The sequence below is a fragment of the Molossus molossus genome, unplaced genomic scaffold (assembly GCF_014108415.1).
Source record: "Molossus molossus isolate mMolMol1 unplaced genomic scaffold, mMolMol1.p scaffold_m16_p_11, whole genome shotgun sequence".
Classification (NCBI taxonomy): domain Eukaryota; kingdom Metazoa; phylum Chordata; class Mammalia; order Chiroptera; family Molossidae; genus Molossus; species Molossus molossus.
The window spans coordinates 17,236,492-17,262,191 of record NW_023425346.1 but is presented as its reverse complement, the minus strand read 5'-3'; the positions used below and the strand labels follow the sequence as shown (position 1 = coordinate 17,262,191).

The 25,700-nt window shown below is 45.2% G+C and overlaps 1 protein-coding gene across 1 annotated transcript in view; it reads left to right on the top strand.

Annotated features, from left to right (window-relative positions):
- Positions 1-581: 581 nt before the first annotated feature.
- The window catches only part of NCKAP5 (NCK associated protein 5), a 650,664-nt gene continuing 625,545 nt past the window's right edge, over positions 582-25,700 (top strand). Inside the window, exon 1 of the mRNA XM_036254823.1 lies at positions 582-628. The gene's annotated coding sequence lies outside the window, so the exon portion shown is untranslated. The remainder of the gene's footprint in view (positions 629-25,700) is intronic.

The following is a 25,700-nucleotide window of genomic DNA, read 5'->3' as shown; positions in this document are numbered from 1 at the left end:
TCCCCCTCCTCTCCTCCCCTCCCTGCACCCACTGGCTTCCCCAACTCGGGCTCCAGGAGGAGATTTGTCAGAACCGTTCGGTTGAGACTGATTATGATTGCAGCAGATGGGCTGGATTTGACAGCCCGATCCTAAGCAGCTTCTGATGGGGTGGGGGGGCGGAGGGGCGGGGAGGGGGAGCAAGTGGGGGGCGGGAATCTCTGGGCCGAGCTGCCTAGTATGAGCGCACCAGCACAGCCGGGGCAGGCACTCCTGGGCAGCTGTTTAACGCGCGCCTCCGGGAGGAAAGTGGCACACAGACCCTAGGGCCTCCCACAAGGCCAGCGAACCGTCCCATTGCGTAGAGGGCGAGGAGACACCAGGAAGCAGGCGCTGGGGACCCGTGGAACACAAAGCGGAAGAAAGCGAGGGAGCTTGGTATCTTGGCTACCCCGAGCCGTGGGCTGGCTGTGGAGCGCGCCTGACCCAGGCTACCTCTGCGCGCGCCGGGCATGGCAAGTTTGCCAACTCCGGGCTCTGCAGCCAGCGCCTTGCTGCTCCCGAAGTGACAGCACTGCAGGCTCTGCCCTCAGGGGGCGGCGCCCACCCAACCCCCCAACCCACTGCAAAATGCTCCAGCACAGGCCAGGTAAGGAGACGCCAGCCCACTCCCCTCCCAGGCGCGCACCCAGTGCAGGGCTGCCGGGGCCTCTCTGGTCCCTTTGCTCCCACTAGTCCCTGCTGACTCCCTGCTTCAGTTCCTCCCTCCGTGGTCTGCACGGTCCATCTCTGCTCTCTACCGCCCTCCCTCACTGTCGCCCTTTTTTCCCACCTTACCGGATCCCAACAGCAGGGGGAGAAGTTCGGGAGGTGGCGCGAGGAGGTTATGGGTTCTCTTCCCTGAACGCCGCCGGTGCAACCAGACACCCGAGGCTGGAAGGTGGTGGGAGCCGGGTGGGTACGTGTGGTCTCATCCACATTCCCGGCCCCACGCAGTCCCTTCCCAACACAATACACACACCCTCCTTTCCACCTGTGGGGCCTCCCTTTGTGCTGGAAGTACAAATGAAAACACGCGAACACCTGGAGACACATTTCCACCTTGTTATCCTCCAGAGACTGCTGCAGAGTGTGAGCTTGGAGGGGGGCAGGCAGTGGGAGTACCCCGACCCTCCCAAGCACAGGGCCAGTGTCTCTCCTGCCTCTTGATCCTGTGTCCAGGTGCCAGCAGGAGCCAGGCACCTCCAAGAGGTCCAGGAGGTAGCAGTACTAGGCAGTGAGATTGCTGTGCCACCAGAAACCCCCCACCCCCACCCCAGGGCCCGGCTGCCTGGACCACTTCCTGGCCTGGCCCCAGCAGGGTATGCCCACCCCCACTTGCCATGGTAGCCACCTACCCCGCTTCGGCCCCTATCACCAGTGGGTCCCTGACCTTGTCTACCCAACAGCTCAGGTCCTCTAGCTCTGGCTTCCCCGCCTTGGCTGCTACTGCCTAGCGCCCCAGGAGCTCTGAGTGTGTGTCCTGTTGCTACTGGCAACTGCCTGTGCAGAAAGCTCAGCCCCCAAAGTAGCTTAATGCTGATTGATGGGCAGAAATGCGATATTTTCTGGAGCTTAGCGGGTGCTGGTGCAGGGCCCCTCCCTGCTGCTGGAGCCCTTTAGCCCTTCAGACCTCCGGGAGAGCTGGCTGACCTCCTTCCCTCCTCGGCCCCACCTTACCCCACCCCTCAGTAAACAGGAGCCTCTGGGATATCCTCATCACCTAGGGTTGAATTCAGTGCCAGCATTTGCTTTCCAGGGTAACTGGCAGCCACCCCAGGGTTTCCCTTCTTATTTTCAGGCTTCTGTTGAGTCAGGTAAATGGGGCCCTGTTCCTGGACATTACCATCTCTTCTCTCTTTTCATCCCCCACCTCCTCACATACTTCTCCCTACACATAGGTACTTGAAATGGGGCACCTTTTTAATGATTAGAACTATTCCAGCAAATGCTCATGAAAGCATTTTCAAAAATAATTCATTTCATATCAGTACCTCTTCCTCAACTTCTCTCCTCCCACAGAGCCTGCCATTTCCACCCCTAGAAAGACAGGGTCTGGGCACTAACCCTGGATGAACGCTCGGTGCTCACCAACCTTTGCTGCTCTGTGTATTTTCATCCCCCCCCCCCCAAGCACTGCCCCTTTGCTTTTCAGGGGTGGCGGCCTTCTCCCTGGAGTTATCTAAACTAATACCACGTCTCTGCCCCGTCTGCACTTCTCCCCTTCCTCCTCAGCAGTGGCAGCGGAGGGCTAGATTCATTTCTGAAGACGTTATCTTCAGGAGAACTTTGTTCCATGGTATTTTTTTCTCGAAATGTTCCCTGTAATTTTCGCAGAATATTTTCATTATCTAAACTGTCCTGCCTATCTCTGTTTTGCTTGTTAATATTAATTGGAAAAACCATGTGAGTGATGTTTTAAAGTTATTCATTTACTCATCCAAACAAAACTTTGAGAGGTGCTGCTGTGTTGGGTACCAGTTAGGGTGGGCATGAAGCAAACACAGGCCCACGTGGCTATCAGCATTTTACAGCTCACATGGCTGCTGGGTTTGGATATTGCCATGATAGTTAATATTGTAACAGCACGCTGCTTTTGATCAGGACTTTACAGTTTACAAAAGGCTTTCCTAGGCAATATCTCCTTTAATCCCAGCAGCAGGAATTTTAAATAGCAGGGATTCCATCAAAAGGCTCAGTAATGCTCACCAATCCTGCTTAACAAAAAAGAAAAAGAATCTTGCAAATCATCCCCACAGATGATGGAGCTTTAAAACACAGAAGAAGCAATTGAGAAGAAGCTTTTAAAGCTTAGTTACAGGAATGTAGTTGGAAAAGATAAGTAAAATGCATATAACGTGCACATTACCAGGAAGATATGGGAAGAAACCATCCTAAGACTGTGGTCCCTTGGTTGCTGGAGGCGGAGACTTGCCAGGGTTCTGGGCTATTGCCTTATGTTAGGATCTAAAATGGGATGAAAGTGTTAGCACAAAGTTGCCGGGAGACGGAAAAATCAAGCAAGATGAGTAGGCAATGAAGTTACTTTCTTTAGCTACAAGGCATTCTTTACATATTTGCAAGTTTCTAGTATATATTTACTTTAGAAATGGAGCAATTTTCTCTACTTAGAACATAAAAAAATGAGTTTGTGTACCTTGTCTGAACCATATAAAGACAATCAAGGTTTTGATCATTTTCACCCATTACTTTGAACACCAGAGATATCTTAGGTGGATAAATGGCAGTTTCTCTCTTTTTTATTAATTTTATTTACAGTCATTCACCACTTAATGATAGGGATGCGTTCTGTGAAATGTGTCCTTAGGTAATTTTGTCATTGTGTGAACATCATAGAGTGTCCTTATACAAAACTGTAATTGTATGGGCTGTACTTTTTATACAACCGGCAGTGCAGGGGTTTGTTCGCACCAGCATCACCACGAGCAGTGAGTAATATGTTGAGCTATAATGTTACTGCAGCTACCATGTCACTAGGTGATAGGAATTTCTCAGCTTCTTTGTATATAGGAGACCACCATCCTATATACAGTCTATCAATGACGGACACATCGTTGCACCGCACATGACTGTGCAGGGAGAATGTGCAGAAGGCCTTCCTGTAGATCTGTTCATTTCTCAGTTTTCACTTCTCACTGTGAATGTCATTCATGACTTACCTCCAAACATGATTTCTAGAATGCCAGCTGATACTTATAAATTTGTACCATTCCAATCCTCTTGTTTATCATTTAGAAAAGTTTTATTCATAGAAGTTTTGCAAGCAAGGTGGAGCTTATTGTGGTGAGCTGGCTGTGGGTATAGCTGGGTAACAGCCAAACCAGGAAGGTAATCAGAGGGTAAGGTCTGTTATTACAAAAGAGCAGAGCTACTCAAGGAAGCTATTTATAGTTCAGTGCCATTAGGATTTGTAAGAACTTTTTAGATGTGCAGCTTTTTTTTTTTTGGGGTGGTGAATTTGTTACTCAAGCCTATTATAGTTGTCACTCAGTGTCCACAGGGTATTGGTTTCAGGACCCCAGCGAATATCAAAGTCCATGGATGCTCAAGTTCCTTATGTAAAATGGCATCATATTTGCATATAACCTATGCACATCTTTCAGTGTACTTTGTCAACTGATAGTGGTTGGCACCAATTCAGCCCCAACAGGAATCCCCAACTTGGGGTGCGGTGAAGAAGGAGACATCATTCAGAGCAGACAGCGCATGAGGTGCAGCACAGCTCGGGAACAGCTCTGTGGTGTTGCAGCTCAGTTATGAGGCAGTGCAGCATGGCTTTGACGTGGGCCTGGGGAGAAGAAGCCCTGCACCAAGGCCCCTCTCCAGCTAGACAGTTTGGGTCTGCACTGGTCTGCTCCACCTGCTGGGTCCAGTTTGCTCCATTCTTCCCTGTGCTGGTCTGCTCAGGCCAGGGAAAGGCTGTCTTAAATGGAAAAGGAAAGTGTGCGCTCAGCCAGAGGGGAGCTGGCTTATGTAGACAAAAGTCCCCACCCTTGGTCCCTGATTGGTCCACCCTTATGCAAATGAGGGCTCCAAATCCTTTCCATTTGATTGATCAAAATAGAGCTGCTCTCATTGGTTGGTAAAGATGCTGATGGGAATATAGCTACACAGCTCCTGTTGGATGGGAAAAGCCTCAAACCTATTGGTTGAAATAGAATCCTAGGAATTCCTTTATGGCGCTGGTTCAGGTGACAGAAACAGTGCAGGCAGGTAGGTCAGTCCAAGGGCAGCTTAGTGCAGGTTTCTTCCTGAAGTGCAGTTGGTGTGAGAGGCCCTTGTGTGGAATGGCTGCTGGGCTCTGTTTTTAAAAATTTGAGGCCAGCTCTGGCCAGTTTGGTTCAGCGGTTAAAGCGTCAGCCCGTGGACCAAAGAGTCCCGGGTTCAATCCTGGCCAAGGGCATGTACGCTGGTTGCAGTTTGTCCCCTGATCCAGCTAGGGTCGTGTGGGTGGCAAACAATCTATGTGTCTCTCTCACATGATGTTTCTCTCCCTCTCTCTCTCCCTCCCTCTCTATCTGAAGAAAAATGGAAAAATATCCCCAGGAGAGGATTAAAAAATATCTATATATGTATATAGATATAGATATAGATATAGATATAGATATAGATAGATACATGATGCTAGTTAGCCACCAGGAGTCCTTCTTAGTATGTATCTTCTTTCTCATGATTTACATACCTAATATAGTGTAAATTCTATGTAACTAGTTATACTGTATTGCTTAGGGAATAATGACAGGAAAAAAGTCTGTACATGTTCAGTACAAATGCAAGCATTGTAGGCCTAACTAAGTAGTGCTTAGCCATTAGACTACATAGTACATTGTCAGCGACAATGTGACTTTTCTTTCCAGTACTTTCCATCTGCTGTTGATTGAATCTGCGGATGCCAAAACCGCAGATATGGAAGGTGGAGTGTACTCTGTAGTTGGTATTCCTCTGTATTATTGTCATTCTTAGACATTATAATATCTTACTTTAGGGCTGAACTTATATCTTTAGGTTGGTTGAATGTCAATGAAAATCACATAAAAATATATACAGTGATACCTCGGTTCTCGAACATAATTCGTTCCAGGAGGACGGTCGAGAACCAAATTGTTCGAGAACCGAAGCAATGAAACCCAATAGGAAATAATGGAAACTGGATTAATTCGTTCCAAGCCCCAGAAAATGCCTATTTACTGGCCTAATTTGTATATAATATGTAGAAAAACATAAGTCTCAACAAGAAATAAAAGTGTACAGTATGTCTAAGGGTTAAATTCAGTGTAAAGCGTGACTCTCTCCACAAAGCGTGACTCTCTCTCTGCACTCACACTGATGACGCAGCAAGGCGCGCTGGGCCGAATGAACGCCATTCGGCTCAACTCGGCTCATCTCGGAAGTTCGAGTTCCAAATATTTGTTCGGATTCCGAGACAAAAGTTTCTCGAATCTCCTGGTCGAATACCGATTTGGTCGAAATCCGAGGCGTTCGAGAACTGAGGTATCACTGTATTTGAAAAGTTAGATGGGACCTAGTGGGCCCTCCTCCGTCAGGGGACTCCATCGCCTTCTGCTGGGTCCCGGAGGTTCTCAGGTGCAGTTTAGAGAGAGGTGCAGTCTGATTTTTCTACTTCATAAGAGAGACTTGAGTGGAGAAAAGTTGTGGGTACTTTGGTAATGGCTAATGTCCCCTGATTCAGGGTTGTCAGTCTTCCCTATGACTCTCTAAGCCAGGGCTCCATGAATTACACATTCATTCAATGAGTATTTGTAGAGGAGAAAATTTTAGAGAACAGCCTCTGTATCCTGAACCTCCTTGCTTCCTCTGCAGAACTGAGCCATTTAACCCTCAGCCAGTAGGCACATTCCTTTCAAATACCTGATGTTTTGTCCTTCGAGGCTCCTGCAGGGGGATGGTTGAGAGGCTGTCTTGTTGCCTTGAAGTAGTGCGGATTTGCTGCTGAGGGCTGCTACCTTGGTCTGGCGTTGCTTCTGGAATTTACACTTGACCACCTTCTTTTCCCCAGTAAGCTCTGTTTTCGCGTGCCCCCTCAGCTCAGACTTCTCAGAGAGTAGGTGGTGATGGAGTAAGAACAGTCCCTGCAAATCTGTTGCTCATCTCAGAGAGCATAGCGGTTCATGTTACTTGACATGAACATAACCTGCAAAGTGCTGTGAGCGGAGTGCCAGGACCTAGGTGCCCAGGTGGGAAGGGTTGCAGTGGTTCTCAACCTTCCTGACGCCGCGACCCTTTAACACAGTTCCTCATGTTGTGGTGACCCCCAACCATAAAATTATTTTTGTTGCTACTTCATAACTGTAATTTTGCTACTGTTATGTCTTAGGCGACCCCTGTGAAAGGGTCGTTCGACCCCCAAAGGGGTTGCGACCCACAGGTTGAGAACCGGTGGGTTAAAGGAAGGGAGAGAAACTCATTATTTTATGCTGCGCTGGAAGATGCTGAAAACAGGGAAAATAGCACTTGCTGCTGTCGGTAAGACTGGCCTCTAAATGGATGTGAAACTGCACATTTCACAGCAAGTCATTAAAAGTTCCAACTTGGGAATCTTGTAGACCTGGGCTCAAGTCTTGATGCTATCATTTACTATTGACGTGATCTGGGGCAAAGCTATTAATCTTCCTGACTAACATCAGTTTTTCTTATCTATAGGAAGATATATTGCATATATTTATAATTTGTTCATAGTCAAATCTAACATATATCAAGGGCTTAGCACAGGGCTTAACGAAGAAAATTAGCATTTGCTGTCTGCTGTGGCCTCTTTGTGTCATTTTCATATTGGTTGGGACCTAATAAGGCCGCCCCTTTCGCATCCACCTTGTCTTTGAACTGTGTCCTAGCAACCCACAGAAAACAAGTATTATGGGAAAGTTATAGCTTAGCAAGTACAACTACTTTCAGAAGGAGCACTTACCTTCCACAAGTATGATGGGGGGTGATACCCAGTCTCTCTTTGAGGTAGGTGCAAATAGTTTAGTCTACAAGATAAACCTAGAAAGTTTCAATGAACATTAGATTCATCAAATGCCTGTGCTGGGCTGCAAGGGATGCAGGGATGAAAACCAGTTCTTGTCCTCAGCCTTCAAGCTGAAAGAGAGGAGGGGTTGACATGAGAAGAAATAATAATAACAGCATCGTAATAATGAGTATCATCATAATTCAGACGCCTGTCACTTGCCAAGCCCCGCTGTGTGTCAGACACATTCTTTATTAAAGACAACAGTTTTGCTATCTATGAGACTGATGGCATTTTCTCCACCATAGAGATATTATATAATAAGGCGACGTTAAGTTTCATAGTGGTATTATTAACAAAATACCGAGGGTTGCAAAGGGGTGGGTTATCTTTACCAGATAAACCTACCGCAGGTGGTTTTTGCTGGTGCTTTGAATGAATTGTTTTGAAAAGGTTGAATGTGATTTATTTAATAACTACGTTATCCCTGGTTGTTTTGGGGTTCAACAATCCCTTGATCTCCTGTACTATGTTCACAGCACTATCGAAATGAGAGGAAGAAAAGGCTGGGCTTTGTTCACCAGCCAGCAAGGAACGTACTCTCTCCCTTGTCAGTTCTCCGTTCATTGTCACTGCAAACGCCTTCAGGGAAAAGATCTTACTCGCTTCCCTTGGAAGGTTCTTCCCTAGTCTAAAGACCACATTATCATTAATACGTTTTCTGATGATTTCATGCGTTTGTTTCTATGCATGGGATTTAGGCTACAACATTTTCTCTAATTTACTTCATGTCAAGTCTGTACACACAGGTGTGCCTGTGGCCCAGAGCAGGTGAGACAGCGCAGATCAGTGCAGCCCACTGGCATCTTAGTCAGACGTAGTTCCCAACACATGTTTCATCTGGTGCAAATTCAGATCAACTCAACTTCTCCCAAGCTGTTCCTCTTTTGTTTTTTTCTTTTAATCATTTCATTTTATTTTTTTTACCTAAACACATTCATATTCTAATATTGTATAATATTATGGTGTGGTTTTCTCTACCTCCGTTCAAGTGACAAGTGTCCAAGCTTAACTGTCACCCTTCATTGTTTTTTTTCTTTTTTATTCTCACCCGAGGACATTTTTTTCATTTTTTGTTCAGATAGAGTGGGAGGGAGAGAGAGGAGGAGAGAGAGAGAAACATTGCCATGAAAGGGACACATCGAGTGGCTGCCACCCGCATGACCCAACCAGGGCCGGGGACAAACTGCAACTGAGGTACGTGCCCTTAGTGGGAACCGAACCCGGGTCTCTCTGGACCGCAGGTCAATGCTCTAACCGCTGAACCAAACCGGCCAGGGCCATTTTTTGTTTGTTTGTTTGTTTCTATTGAAATTGTATAAAATGGGCTATTTTGAGTTTCTGGAGTGATGCCTTTATTTTAGACACCCTAAACGTGCCTGAATTACTGTAACATAAAAGAGGATTCACATAGGCTACCTACATAATCTGTTGTGCATATGAATTTTCATCTTTCATAATGATATTTTTAAAAGAAACATGTTTAACTGAAGAAGGACTAGTTTGATCTTTACAGCACCAAAAACTTCCAGGCCAACATGGAATTTCTGTGCATAGTTGGAGACCTCCTTTCCTGCCTTATTGCATTCCCTTTGCATTCATTAATTGACTCAACATATCCTTATTAGGTGCTTACCATGTGTCAGGCAGTGCAATAGACTTAGAGTGACTATGACCAGTGTCCGTTATTCTAATACTAAACGTTTAGCAACAGAACATCATTAGTTCTTAAAATAAATAAGTAAACAAAAGAAACATACAAATTTGAAACTGTACTTCTGCCCCCTTCCTGCTTTTGACAGCTTTTAGGTATTACTTATTTTAGGTTATCTCAGCTTCATTACGTTAATGTACTATTTTAAATTGTTCTCTCGTTTCACTAAGACCTTCAGAAGGTAGAAACCTGAGTTCTGCCACACCTCAGAGTTTATCCTGATTTCCCCTGAGACATTTCTAGTTGTTTTTATTGCTGTGCCCAATGCCTGGTAGGTATTCAGTAAATATTTGTTGAATTGAGGGCAGCAAGAAAAGAAAGAAATCAGGATATTTAGGAATTTACTGTGTTAGGAGTTAGCAAATCATCTGATTTGGGATTTAACACACACAAGAGGCCTGTCCTTTTACTTTTCTTCCTGAAAAGTATCATGTCTTCCTTAGATCAGATTAAAAAACTGTTCTTTTTTCCACTAGACAATCCATTTTAAGGTCTGTGGTACATGGCCTTGTGTTCAAGGTTTCTCCATCATTTCAGCACTGGTGGGAATCTATGCTTCTTAGGGGACATCCCTGACCCACTTTGCTGAATTGTGATTACCCTGATGATTTTATATTGCCTTAACACAGTCTCCCTCCTCCTCCTCCTACACTGACATATTTGGAGAAATCTACCTTGTCTTCATTGCAAGGTATCATTTATTTAACACTTGCTCTGTACAAGTATTTATTCCAGATTTCATAAATTCATAGTAAATTATTATAAAATGTAATTAGTTATTAGTTGTAAAATTAGTTACAAAGTACAAATTGAGTTTACAATTCATGTGGAGAAATAAGACACAGATCTATGAGGTACCAAAAACACTGAGTGTGGAGCTGGTGAAACAGAAAGGCAGCCAGTGGACCCGGAGGTTGGGAGTTGAAGTGATGAACACGGCCGTTGTGGTTGGGATAGGCATCCTGGGAGAGGAGACATGAACGGGCCCCAGGTGGACTTAGACACGAGGAGAGGGAGGGAAACCTAGGCAGGAGAGGGCTTGGGGCGCTGGGCAGCCCTGGAAGAGGGTCTGGGTGAGAGGCATTAGGAATGTGAACCTGAAACCCGAGCCTAGTGGGATCTCGGGGAGCACAGGATGATGAGGAGTCTGGTTCGTCCAGCAGGGCATGATGGAGGCCTGCGTGGGGGGGACATGAGGATGGAGAGGAAAGCATAGACTTCCTGAGTTTCTAGGGTACACAAACCCTACTTTAGTAAATGATCAGATTGGAAAGGGTTGCGAAGATGGGAGGATTAAGAATGGCTCTACATTTTTAGCTTCTTTTGCATTAGGAGCCCTCGTGTAGCAAACTCTCTACAGATTTGCGAATGTCTGTGTCTTCCAAGTGCCGATCAAAAGCAATGAAGTACTCCAGATGTACTCCAACCTTAAGACAGGTGTGTCCTTGAAGGCACACACCATTTTGGGAGGCTCTCTATAGCGCATCCTCAACAAAGATGCATTAAAACATTGCCCCACTATCTGAAACCACACGTCAGGTGTGACATTGCCACGATGGCTCTGTGCAGACATCGGTGCTCCCTGCAGGGATGTGGCCTGTATTTGCCAAGGGGGCGTCTGCAACACCGAAGAAAGAGACTCTGCACCTGCTGTTGGGAATCTGGCTGTTTGTGTGGCTGAGGGCACTTTTGTTGGTTTCCCTCATCATGGGGGAGTCATATTGAAAACAGTGAGCACAGTGTAAAAGTCACACAGATGTTGCTGCCAGCTCCCTTGAGGTTATCCATCCCCGGAGACACAAAGATTTCAGCATATGACGTTGAGTCCCATCATCTGTCTGGTCTCCAAGGGCTGGACTATAGGTCTGTTCACAGTCTGGTCACATTCTGTTTAATCTATGTTCAGGAAGTCCTGCATCTGGCTGTTGGTTTTCTCGTGTGATCACACAGAATAACGATCTTTCTTTTCCCATGATTATTTTCTATTTTTTGAGAAATGATCTTAACACCCCTTGCTAAAATAAGCAGCAATGTAAAGCAATGGTGTGAAATAAAAAGCTTTGCTCCTTTTAATCTGGAATCATTCATCAGAGTAATTAGTTAATTACGATAACCTTTCCAGTTTCTTATATAGTTATGAATATAGATGCATTTACTTGCTTAATATATTCTTTACATTTACTTCTTTCCATTCCTATGCCTATTGTACCTCTGTTCATGTATTTTGGATCTTGCAAATGCTTCAAAGTAGTAGTGGTCCTTAGCATGAATGTTTTTGAATATTTTTCTCTTTTGTTTGGCATTCCATAAAGTGTCTGAATCCTTTTGATTCTCTGCATATATTGTTTATTTGTACTTCCCCTGGCCTTGAGAACCCTGAGCTGTGTGTGGATGTGCTTCTTGCAGGACAGATCTCTGCCCACTGGTGTCTTATTGTTAAATTAACTTGTTACGTAGGCACACCAGTGTCCTTGCATGCTGACTACTTCAGGCCATGGAAGGTGATGTCAGTGCCCGAATTCTCCATAATTGCAAAATCCCTCCTTTCCTTTTGTGAGTAATGTTTGAGCGTGTTCCATGAGTGTGTGACAGACTGGTGGCTGTCCAGGGGAAGGAAGGGACAGCTATGATGTGTCCAGCCTAGCTGTCCAGCTCTCATTATTCTTTGGTTAGAATTAAAAGGCCCTCTGTTGCTACATGGATGTAGGAGGGAAGGCATGGAGGATGAGGGAAACAGAGAGGGGCACAGCTTAGAAGGAGATGCCTACCTGGGCACAGGTGACAGTGAATGATTTGTAGTGTGCTGCATTTAAACGGGAACTTTTGCTTTGTTTTAGACTATAGAACATGTTTTTCTTTCATTTCAGTAATTGTAGAATGATCATCAATGAGTATGAAATAATGATATGTCCTCTACATAAGTGGTCACATTCATTTTCTAATTAGCTGCTTACAATACACTCAAGATTTTCATATTTATCTTTCTTTTTAAAATTATTTACTGAATAATTAAAAAATGTATTTTTAAGTTGGCATGCAACATTGTGTAAATTACAGTGTACGGCATGTTATTTTGATACATTTATATATTGTTTTATATGATCGCCACAGTGGCATTTGTCACATTACACAGTTATAGTACAGTATTATCTATATTCATAATACTGTAGAGTAGATCTCTATGGTTTATTTACTACTTGTTACAACATTTGGGAGGCAGCCGATTGATCTCTCTTTCTCTCTCGCTTTCTCTCTCTCTCCTCCCTCCTTCCCTTCCATTCTCTCTAAAAATCAATGGAAAAAATATCCTTGGGTGAGGATTAACAACAACAAAAATGCAGTTATCTTTCTTTTTTAGAACCACAATTAAGTATGCTTTTGAGAATATTGATCCCGACTTTTTTCCTATGGATTTAAGATTATTTTTCAGCCCTAGCCAGTTTGGCTCAGCAGTTAGAGTGTCGGCCTCTGGACCAGAGAGTCTTGGGTTCGGTTCCCGCTAAGAGTATGTAACTCGGTTGCAGTTCGTCCCCCGCCCTGGTTGGGGTTGTGTGGGTGGCAACCAGTCGATGTGTCTCTCTCACATCGATGTTTCTCTCTCTTCTTCCCTCTCTCCTTCTCGCTCTATCTGAAGATAAATGCAAAAATATCCTCAGGTGAGGATAAAAAAAAAGATTATTTTTCAGAGTCTCATACATGTCACTTGATAAAAATAAAGAAACATGAACAATATATTTTAATATTCATAATAATAAAACAATTTTAACAGCATTTTAGGAAGGTTGAAACAAAGACATGCCAATCAACCATAATCATTCTACAGTGGTTATTTTATGGGCACAACTTTTCCTAATGGGGTTCTAAATCGTAATGCACGATTTAACTGGCTTCTTACAGTTTCTGTTTCTATGTAATTAGGTTTAAGAAGAGTGGGCAAGGTTCCCTTTTGTTCAGTGAACAAATGAGAATGTCACATAAGTACAACCATACACATCTATTATACATATTATATATTAGCATAAAGATGAGTATCATTACCCAGAAACTAACTCACATATTAAAATATCAGTTAGATCAGATTATATTTTTAACTTTATCCTTGGTTTATTTAGAACTTTTTATTATGGCATTAAACAGATTGCTTTATTAGTCTTAATTTATCGAGTATTCCTTCCACTTTGAAATAAAAATCACAGTACTTGGTGTATTCATATACTAGAAGATATATATTCTTTGGGGCCTTTAGAAAAGTATAATTTTAAATCTTTAAGAGAAAGAAAGCATGCTCCTTACCATATGTCATTTCAGACTCAGGACTTGGCATATAATTTGTTCATTAATAAAACTTTTATTTTTAATTCTATAACTTAAGCTTTATGTATTTATCTTATTCTGCTATTAGATTTCACTTACAATAAAAAAAAAAGTGCCATAAATTAGTGAGAGTACCAGCTGGTTTCAAAAACAAAATAAAAAGCTGCTAAAGAATTCTGGGCAATGACTTCCAAGGACCATTTTAACGCTCTTAGCTGCCCTGCCTACTCAAGCAGCAGAGTGTCTCTCTATGAGAATCCTTATGTTATTTCATGTGCAGGGCAGGTAACTTCACATGTTTTCTTCTTGCCAGACAGTCTACACAGTTATGATCTATTTTGTACTTCATTCCTGCTGTCCAGTCCCACTAGGAGACCTCTCTTTACCCGTGTCAGGACTGGGTATTCTCCACACACATTCCCTACAGCCGTCTCTCCCACCGTCCTGCCCACCCCGACAAGCCTCCCGTAAACCAGCGGATCAAAGGGATGGAGAATCTAGCCGTTCACTAGAAACCAAAAGTTGACTGCTTTTCACAGTTTTGCCTCCAAAAATATTAATAAGGAAGTGATGTATTAAATAGCTGTCTATGAGTTTGTTTTATTTTCCATTAAAAAAAAAAAGAGGTGTCCCAACGTTCTGGGAAAAAAAAATACACACCAGTATTTATATGAACATTTATCCTGGAAGGAAGCAGGAAAATACAAATAGTTTGGAACTGGGGACTTCTGTGGTAACTACGAAGTAGTGAAAACTTAAGTTAATTCTACCACAATTCTCCCCATTTATATGGGATATTTGTGTTGGTTTGCAAAAGTCCCTCATGTTCAATCATTTTGATCCCACAACAACCACAAAAATCTAAGAAGGCATTTTATTTTTCTTTTTTTATAAGAGGAGACTTTTTCTTGCTAATCAAATTGCTTATTCAGTTTCACACGACTGGTGATTAGGGCAGACATTTTCAGTGGCTGGTTAGCTGTTTTCACGGGAATGCATAGCTTCCATTTAGATTATTTAAAGTAAGTGCCTAAGAATTAGCAACACTGTTTTTGTTCAACCTAATTTTCCAACTCTTTGTTAGAGACCAAGAATTATGTGATATATTTTGTAAAAATCATAACATAGTTATTAAGAACTTGGGTTTTGCGGTCACAGCTGAGCTTCAAATCCATCTCTGCCTGACCTTGGATAAGTTGCTTAACCTCACCCAACCTCCTGTGTAAATTGGTGTCCTAATGCCCATCTCACACTATGGTGGTGAAGATTAATTTAGAGGATGTACGTGAAGGGTGAGGCGTAGAGTGAAGATTCAGATGATGACAGCTCTCCCTTCCTCTTCCTCCTTGTCATTGTTACTATTATTTTTCACTGCAAACAAATAAGCCCCAAACTTTGGGTTTAAAACAACTACAGTGGTCCTTGAATAATGTCCAGTTATTATAACATGATGAGATGCCATAGGAACTTAACTCTTGCTTATGTTAATTAGCCCATGGTAAAATTAACAAAAAAAATTTAATTGATTTTAAAGAGAGGGAAAGGGAAAGAGAAAGAGAGAGAGAGAGAAACATTGATGTGAAAGAGAAACATTGATGTGGAAGAGAAACATCGATCAGTAGCCTTCAGTAAGCAACCTGACCGAGGACTGAACCCAAAACCTGGGCATGTGCCCTGACCAGGAATTGAACTGGCGACCTTTTGGTTCATGGGACATCACTCAACCAACTGAGCCATACTGGCCAGGGAAAATTGGTTTTGTTATATTTCACTTAAAGTTATAGAACCTTTCCACAAATTTAAGTGGGGACTTACTGTACCATTGTACTCTCTCTCACAGTCCTGTGAGTTGATTGGATCGGGTGGTTCTGCTTTCATGATATTGGCTGGGTTTGCGGTCATCTGGGGCTCTGTTGGGGTGCAGTATCTAAGATGACTCATCCACACTCATCTGGTGCTTTGGTGAGGATTCCTGGAAGCCTGGACGCAGCGGGGTGCTGGGATGGCCGGGTGTCTGTCTCACTCTGCGTGGTTTTTCCATATGGTCTCCCCCACAGCTTTTTACATGGTGACTCAGGAAAAATATAAAAGCTTCTAGACCTTCTTGAGGTTAAGTCCTAGAACTGGCAGGTTGTTACTTCTTCCATGGCCCATAGGTTCTAGGGACTCACAGTACCAAACTATTTTTAGTGAGAGAGGGGACTACCTAGAGGTATGGGTCATTATGGAGCTATCTTTGGAGACCAACTACCACATCTTCGTCATCATTAGGAGATTTTCGGGCTTTTGCAGTGGGGCCATGAGTAAGACGACACCAGTATTTCTGTGAGCAGGATTGACGCCTCTCTCCAGGAGTGAGTGGATGGCAGGTGGCCTGGTTGCTCTTCTAAAGAACAAGCGAGGGTCCAGCTTTCTTCATCACCGTGAGATCCACATGGTGCAGCATCTGGTGGGCGATGTCTGGGAAGGATTTGGGGATAATACCAACTCACATTTCAATTTATAATTTGAAACCCCTTTTACATATATTTTTCTCTTTTTTCTCACTGTAATACATATAGGTTTACCCTATCTCCCCATTTTACAGACAAAGAAACCGAGAATAGGAGTTTAAATGACCATTCCAATGACACAAAGCTTGACTAGGCAGAAATAGAGTTCCAGCCCAGAGCTTCTGCAGCCGAGCCTTTGCTCCCCATTGTGGCCCCATCCTGGGGCTAAATATGGATGAAGTGGGGTGGGGGTGGGAGGTAAGAGTGGCCAGGAAGCCTAATGTGTAGAGAAGCTGAAAGGAAGAGTGAGGAAGTAGGTAAGGCACGGACTCTCAGGATGTTTCCTGTTCTGCCACGTTGACTTTGTGAATTCTAGCCTTTAACGTCACTGTTCGACGGCTTTCTTTCTTCCTTTTTTTTTTTTTTTTTGGTGGTAGGGGGAAGATACACTGTTTGTTCCATGGAATAGGGAAGAATAATAGTTATTAAGTGAAATAAATATGTGAAGAGTCCAGCAGAGTAGTTGATTGGCGAGACGTGGTCACTCTTTTGTCCTCCTTGCCTCTTCTGGAATCCGCCTTCTCAGGCACGGAGCTGAAGGCGGACTGTGCTCGGAAATGCCCTGAGCACCTCAGTGTGTCTGTGTCCTCCCGAGTGGAGACAGTTGTTTGCCTGGCGTCCATCAGGATTTCGGTGATGGTTGCTCACTTCGGAGGGAAGCAGCTTTGGAAATGTGGGCCCCTTTAGCCTGAAACACAGAACTGGTTATTCTGGGAGGGGGCTGGGGATGCGAATGAACCCCTCTGTCCAGAACGCGGCCGCCCAAGTCTTCACCGCACAGGCGCCCAAAGTCAGCCTGCACCCTCGCCCTGCGCCCAGCGCCCAGCGCCTCCCGGGCAGGGGGGTGGCTTGTGTGGAAGGCCGCTTCCACGATTGTTCCGGGCATGGCCTGCGTTCCCGCAGCACATCCGTCCCGCGTCAAGTGGGTGGGCATCGTGCTCTAGACTCGAGACTGTTCCAGACTCTGCTCTTGGCTGGCACTGAAAGGAAAGCTTCTTTATTCATGTTTGGTGATGCTTCCAGGCATCCTGACTCTGCTCTAAATACCTCTGGTCTACAAAGGGGTGGCTGAGCTCATTCCCATGAGGATATAGGAAAATGTGAGTGCATCTTCCTTTGCCTACATCCGTGCGGAGCAGAAGAAATGTGTCCTTGGAGCTGAAAGGTGACTGGTTCATGGCAGGAAGCTCTGATCACAGACGGCTGGTGGTCTGCTCGGACGGCCGCCGGCAGGCCTGAGAGGGCCCAGCTCAGCCAGTGACGGACGTCTGTGAGTCGTGATGTTGCTGGGAGGTTGTGTTTCTGTGTGTCTGCTTGGCTGTGACTAGAAGAGGGCCCTGTGGTGAGAATGGAAGCTCAAAAAATCTCTTTTCTTCAAGCACATCTAAGCATGGTTACATCAAAACCCAAATGAGCGGATGCATTTATTTCTTCTTTTTAAAGACCTCTGGAAAAACTGATTTTATAGCTTTACTGCCAGGGACTCTCCCCTCATAGCTAATAAACATCTGGCCTGTCTGACAAGCAAGCCTGTGTTCTGTCGTTTGTTTAATCAGATGTGGGGATCGACTGTTGTCTCTGAGTAATGAGGCCTCAGGCCGTGGAAGGAGAGGCCGGCTCTCTGCTGCTCACCTCCTGCGTCCCCACGTTCCGGTTTTGAACTCAAGGTCTGTGAAATAATTTTTTCCTAAAGAAATTAAAATAATATTTTAGTGGGTTATGGCCAAGGGCAAACATGAAGAGACTTCTTTATAGTTTCAGGGTCTGAGACCTCCATTTCGGAGAACCCCTCCAAATCAACAAAATGGGGTTGATTCTTCTCAGGGCAGAAATATGCCTTTGTATCATATCCGGTCTCTATGGCTATTAAAAGGAATGAGCTTTTAAAAATAAATATTAAGCATTCATATTTCTTTGCATACACTGATTTCATTTTCATTTTCTAAACTTTACATCTACATTCTGTTGGGTAGCAAACTTCTGTTTTAGGTTAAAGTCGGGTATAGTGCCTTGCGCAGTCGGTAATGAATGACTTTGTGTGCTTTTTCTTTTGCATCTGCTGCGTGCTGTTGACTGTGTTTAGTTATTGTCTCCCTACAACCCCTGTGCCTGGCACATGAGGAACAGCACATCCATGCCACGCCAGTCGGGTCCCTCGGGGACCTCAATGGCAGTTGGAGGGTCTCGTTCAAAATGTAAACATTTGTCTGTTTTCTGTTCCACTGCTCTGACTATGACTTGCAGCAGATATTTGCTTTCAAGACTAATAAAAATAAATGTGAGAGAATTTGTTTTTAATGTGAGATCCTTTCCACTGAAGAATTAGCAGGCAGCGCAATGCCCAGGAGGGCGCCGACGGCCCGAGGAGCAGATGGCCGCGTCCGCAGCTCCCCCCCAGGTCTCAGGAGGCACGCCTGGCTCGGTCTCTGAGCGCCCCTTCCGTGTGGCATGTGCCCAGGTTCAGCTCTGCTCTGAGTCTCTGGACTCAGCCAAGGAAAACAGCATGCCCATCCGTGGTGGCTGCCAAGGGTGAGACAGAGGGCTCAGCCGTCAGGGTTTCCCCTTGGAGTGAAGCGTGAAGTGGGTCATCACGCTCTGCCTGTCCCCACTTCCTTGGGGCCCAGCCGCTCGCCAGCTGGCCCACCTGGGTCAGGCTTCTGTGGGGCTGCACGTGTCTTCCACACTCATGGCACACTTCTCTCTGCTGTCCCATCGCACCGAGGCGCCGCTCAGAGGTCACTCAGGAGAGACGAGCGGTCTTGGTCACGGTCTATCACTCAGCTGGCGATTAGACTGTCCTCCGCCCGGGAAACGTGCACATTCCATCAGAGCCTCAAAGCCCGAGGCCGGTGTTGCCCTCGTCCCTGGCCCACTCCCTGATGTCGTCTCAGGACCCTGGTATTTTCAGATACCCTGCCGTTTCTCTGTTTAGAACCTCTCCCCTAGGCTGAAGTGAAACAAAACAGAGAGACAAATTCTTTGTTGTGGCCCATGAGTTGGCTTGACTGGGCCTCTCTTCCCCCTGACTTTCCCTCTTTCTCTGCTTGCAAAGCGCATCGTGGCTGCCTGTGTCCTTCTCCATGCCCGGCACCCTCACCTTTCAGTCGTAGCTGCAGCCTCCTGCCCCCCCAGATGAGGTCAGAGCCCCCCCGCACCTGGGCTCTCAGGGCACCGTCCTGGGCGGCTCTGGCTGCCCGCACACATACCACAGACTCGGTGGTTTAAAACACAGTTTCTTCTCACAGTTCTGGACACGGGAAGCCCCAAGTCAGGGCACTGGCCAGTTTGAGGGCTGGTGAGGAATCTCTTCCTGGCTTGCAGACTGCTGCCTTCTCGCTGTGTCCTCCCTCATGCCTCATTTTGCTGGGGTGCTGATTCCATTCGGGAGGGCTCCACCCCCATGTCTTCTTTACCTCCCAAAGGTGTCATCTGCATCTACCTTCACGCTGGGGATTGGAACTTCAGCATGTGATCTGGAGGGGCGGGGGCCACGGACACTCATTCCGTAGAAGGCGCCACGTGCCGCTTCGAAGCTCTCCTAACACTGGCTGTTACTGACGTGGGGTCAGATAGTCAGCTTCACGTATGTAGACGGTGGTTGTGCTGCCCTTTCATTAGCATTCAGCACACAGGAGGGGCTCAGTAAACATTGACTAGGAAGGAGCAAGACACCAAAGGAAGAAAGATGCTGGGATCAGGTCCGTCTGGGTGAGTCTGTTAGTTTCCTACTGCGGCTGTAAAAAGTCACCACAACTTTAGTGCTTACAGCGACACACGTTTACTCTCTCACAGTTCAGGAGGTCGGCCGTCTGAAGATGGGTTTTCCAGTTCTCAGGTCAAGGTGTCGGCCGGTCTGCATTCCTTCGGGAAGCTCTTGAGAAAAATCCATCCCCTTGTCCTTCCCAGCTCCCAGAGGCCACCTGCACGCCCTGGCTTGCGGCCCTTCCAGCCCTTGGCTCCCTCTGGCCGCTGCCTCCATCGTCACATCTCCTCTGACCCTGGCCTTCCTTGCCTCCCTCTCACAAGGACCCCTGTGATAAAGTGGGAACCACCCAGATAACCCAGACATCTCCCCATCTCAAGGTCCTTAATCATACCTGTGTTGCCATGTAGCAGTGTTTTCACAGTGCAGGGATGAGGCTGTGGGCATGTTCATGGTGGTAGGGACATTATCTGACCTAACAAAGAGTTTTGGGGATGTGGAGAGATGGTGTCAGCCAGAGCACCTCTAAATTAGAGTTGGGAGAGTCAGGAATGTGCTCTGAGCTGGGGCATAATGACTGCCCGAAAAGTTATGAAAAATGAAAGGAGGGACACATTTATAATAGGTTAGGCTGTTCTGGGGCGATGGTAAGAGGCGTGAGCCAGCAGATCCTTTGAACATGGGCTCCGTCTGCAGTTTACAGCAGGCTGAAGGCTCAGTGGCGACACTGCCTCCAGGGCGCAGGGAGCAGCAGAGTGCCAGGTGCTCAGCACGGGTTTGCCGATGGCCGCAGGGAATCCGCTCCAGAGCAGGGCTAGAAGGCTGACTTCAGTGATCCCGAGTGCGTACATGTCCTCTGCTCGCATGCGACTCAGCTCCAGCCATCCACATAGCCTCACTGACTGAGGAGGGGACTTGTGAGTCATAACCAGCCTACACTAGTACCTCAGGACTGGATTCCCTCTGGAAACCCTTGGAGGATCCTTGGCCAGCCTGGGGTGGCCCAGAATGTATCTCCCCATTAGGGAGGTTGATGACCACTGTGCCCTCTCAGGAATGTAGTGGAGAGGGGACCACCAGGGCAAGGACTAGGGTTGGAGAGGGAGGTTCCTGGGGCACTGCACTTATGGAAGCATCACGCTGGGACCACCTCACTAAGCCCTTCATCTGTCCATTTAGGACCTTTGTCAGACTACTACACTTGTGTGTGTGTGTGTGCGCGCATGCGGAGGGGGTATAGTTTCTTCCTCATTTCTGTGTAATCCTAATGAATACCTGCATTCATAGTTTCTACACTAGAGTTGTGACAGAAAGGCTTTGGATATATTAATTTTTGTGGCAGAACCATGATGGTTACTGGTAGAGATACAGGGTGTGATGGGAGGATGTGCTTTATCTTTGTTTGGGGGATTCAAAATAAATAATTTAATCATGGCTACCATATTTGTTTCCTATTGCCACTGTAGCAACTTACCACGGACTTTTGGTGGCTTAAAATGGTACAAATGTATTATCCTACAATTCTGGAGGTCAGAAGGCCTAAAAATAAATTGTTGGCTGGGCTGTGTGTTTCTTGGGGGCTCCGGGGGAGACTGTGCTCCTTGCCTCCTCAGCTCCTGAAGTCCTGTTCCCATTCCTCCGACTGTGGCCCTTCCAGTAATGGGCACCCCAATCGCTCCTTCCATGTCACATCTCACTCTGCGGCTCCACCTCCTCTGGGACACTTCTATAAGGACCCTTGTCATTACATGGAGCCCACCCAGGTAATCCAGGATCATCTCCCCATCTCAGGATTCTTATTTTAATCACACCTGCAAAGGCCCCTTTGCTATGTAAATCAATGAATTCACACATTTGGTGACTAGAACCGTGGAATGGGGGGGGGGGGGGTTGCCAACCACAACTACCTGAATGGGGCTATGAAGCCAGCAGGGATGTGGTGCAGACTGTCACCTGGGAAGGGGAGTGACCTGGGACATCCACCACCCAGGGTGAATGGATTGAGGAGCATCTTCTTTGACAGAATCTGAGGAAGGAAAACATTGAGAAAGTAAGATCCTGAGAAACATGCAGGGGTAATGCCAATCTAAAACTCAGCCATGAGGAGAAGACTCTCTCTTTGCACTGAGAATTTACAAATTGGAATTTAGGGAGGAAGAAATGGGTTTTCCCAAGGACCAGCAGAGGGTCTGTTGACCTGGTAGAGGAATGAATAGGAATAGTTCATTGTGCTGTGTTAGTCTGAGCAAACGTACACACTGTTCACCGTTATGTAGGAGAGGATTTTAGAGGTGAAGTGCGGTTCCGTATGACCTCCTCTTGGCCTTACTTTTTATAAAACAGAAATCTAATGCCTAGACTATTCAAATGGGTTGACCAAGGGCACATGGCAAGTTGGTGTCAGAATTCAGACCAGAAGCCAGGGCTCCTGGCTCTAGTCCTGCCTTTCTCCCAGTGCAGCAGAGTTCCTCTCTGAAACCATCTCCCGTAGTACTGTCCCATGCACTGCCCAGAGTCTGCTGTAGAGAAGGGGCCTGGGGAGGAGCCTCTATCCTCATGCAAAATCCACAGGTTGCCTTTGGTTGGACGCATCCTTGGGTGATTCTGTTTGAGGAAGAGATGGACAGATCAAAAGCTTTCTGAGGAGCATGTGGAAGGAGGTGGAGCACACACAGCCCCTGTGTGACTGGCATAGATTTAGGAATAAATAGTCCCAAACAGATGCAGTACATAACAACTCACTCGCTTAGTCAGTGTAGCATTATAATTTTATAAAAATGACTGTAAGGAAGTCCGGAGCGGTCCTGTGACTGCAGTGGCACCATGACAAGTTCATTCCCGGGCAGTAAGAGAATAGTTTATCCAGAATGTTCTTGGTGGTTTTGGGGCTGAATCCCTACACTGCTGTGAACACTTCATCAGTAACGTGATGGGTCAATTAGTAAGGTATCAACACATGGTCTTATCGGCAGAGAATCTAGTGATACCCTGGCAGGACTTTCAAAGGTTCAGTTCCCTTTTTCTAATGTAGTAACACATTTGAAAGTATTTTAGAGTAATTCTGGTACAAGTAATATGAGCCAAACATGACTTTAAGTAGCCTCAGCAGAAAATAAGATGTGAGGAAGGAAAAAAAAAATGACAAAACCATTGGTATGGGGAAGGCAGATCTGTGCAGAAGAGGAAGTGAATATACACTTGAGACATTCCCTGCCTGCCTACTTCCAGGTCCCCAGGTTTCAGAATGAATGAAGTCCTTCTCCACTCCTAGTATAAGCTTCTATAAAGAAAACATATATTCATATATTTAATTGGGTCTTTAACTATTCATGAATATTGTCCCACAATAAATGCTTTGTGTAGCTGATTGGAGTGCTTTTCTGCATAAGATCTTGGGTTCCTAAGGAATTTTCTTTTTAATTTAAAGTGATGGGGTGGGTGCAGGGATAGAGGCTGCTTATGGAATTTTAACCTAATGCTGTAAAATTTGAAGGGGTTGGGAAATTTTTATGTTACTTTAACTAAATGCTGCAAAAATTTAAAGGGTATGAAATTTACATAGAATAAAATCGTTCTTTGTAAAAACATATTTTTAACATTTGTCACAGTTTTTGTATCAATATCATTAATGGTACTGTCATGAAACAGCCATTAGCCTCACTGAAACTAGATCTGTATAGTAAAATGACATGGAAACATTACTATCAAGATAATTTAAAGAGAAGTCAACTCAGAGTCATGCCCCTTTGACCCTTCTCAGGGAGGGCTACCCATATTGGTTGTTCCCAAATGGAACACAGTTTAAAAATACAAAGTAACATTACTTGCATGTGATTTAAATGGTTCTATTTGCAAAGTCTCAACATTTACTAGGTGGACCAGGTGGGAAGAATTGCATGTAGAAAATGGTTAAATTCCAGCCTCACTCAATGTTGTTGAAAGGAGGGCTGGTTTGAGGAGCCCCTACAATACAGGCCTTTCCGGGGGGAGGAGTGAATACCCCCAAGGCTTATGGGGGAACCAGGAACCAGATGGGTCTGAATGTCTTTACTCTAGGCTTTTACGCTAGACTCAGTCCAGACTCCACGCCACCTGGCTGCTCATTCATGTACTGCGTACCTCTTCGTCACTTAGCCTTCTTTGGCACACAGTCAAGCCTTTCATCGTCCGAATGAATTCTGCAGAACTCCACTTATACAGGAGTATTTTTACAAATTTGTTTTTTTTTACTGTGATTTACAGTAAAAAATACATTTTATATTTTTTATTGTTTTTTAATTAATGAATTAATTTTTTATTACAGATGTTCCTCTTTTTACCCCATAGACATCCTCCTCCCCACTCCTGCCGCCTCCCCCCACCCAGCCTTCACTGCACAGTTGTCTGTGTCCATTGGTTATGCATATATGTATATACCTTCTTTGGTTTCTTTCTTCCTGATCCCCTCCACCCTTCTTACCTCTGAGGTTTGTCAGTCTGTTCCCTACTTCTATGTCTCTGGATCTGTTTTGTTCATCAGCTTATTTTGTTCATGATATTCCACAAATAAGTGAGATCATGTGATATTTGTCTTTCTCCAATAGGCTTATTTTGCTTAGCATAATACTCTCCAGGTCCCTCCATGTTGCAGATGACATGATATTATATATAGAAAATCCTAAAGACTTCATAAAAGAACACCTACTAGATTTAATACATGAATTCAGCAAAGTAGCAGGATACAAAATCAACATCCAGAAAGAATTAGTATTTTTATTTATTTGTTTATTTTAAATCCTCACTGGAGGATATTTTTCCATTTGTCTTCAGATAGAGTAGGGGAGAGAGAAACATTGATGTGAGAGAGACACATCAATTGGTTGCCCCCCGCACAACCCCGACCAGGGCCAGTGGTTAGAGCATCGGCCCGTGGACCAGAGAGACCAGGGTTCTGTTCCCGTTAAGGACGCATATTTCGGTTGCAGTTTGTCCCCGGCCCCAGTTGGGGTTGTGTGAGTGGCAGCCATTCGATGTGTCTCTCTCACATTGATGTTTCTCTCTCTCTCTCTTTCTCCCTCTCTCCTTCCCACTCTATCTGAAGATAAATGCAAAAATAAATAAATAAAAAATAAATAATAAATAATAAATAAATGAATAAGTAAATAAATAAATATCCTTGGGTGAGGATATAAAGTAAAATGTTTGAAAATCTTTTATTGACGTGCAACATACATACAGAAAACATACAAATTAAAATTGTAGTGGATTGATTTTTTTTTTTTTTTACCAAGTGAAAACACCCACAGAACTAGTCAAGGAAAAGAACCCAAGAATCCACCTTATACCCCGTTTCAGTTATGAGTAAATATTATCTTGATTTCTGTAGTCATATATTGGTTTTTCCATATTTGAACTTCATACAAGTGGAGTCATTCAATATTTTTTTTCTGAATTCTTTCACCCAGTGTTGTATTTACACTTGCCTGCATAGTAGGGAGGAGGTTTGATCGATCATTCCGTCACTGTGCAGGGTTCTGTTAACTGCATGCATCACACTCTCTTCGGACTGCAAACTGTTGATGGTCAATTGGGCACTTCCTGGTCTGTTGGGCTTTCCTGGAATGTTGGTGTGGACACTCGTATACATAGTTTTAATGGCCATTGTACATATTTGTAATGATCATTTCCTGAGAATGGAGCATGGCTCTGGAGCATGCAGACGCTCAGCTGTAGTGGGTGCTGTCAAACCGAAATGATCGGCCATCACACCTCCACCGGGTGAGAGCCGCAGGTGCGAGCCGCAGGTGCGAGCCGCAGGTGCGAGCCGCAGGTGCGAGCCGCAGGTGAGAGCACCATGTTCTTCACGCCTCT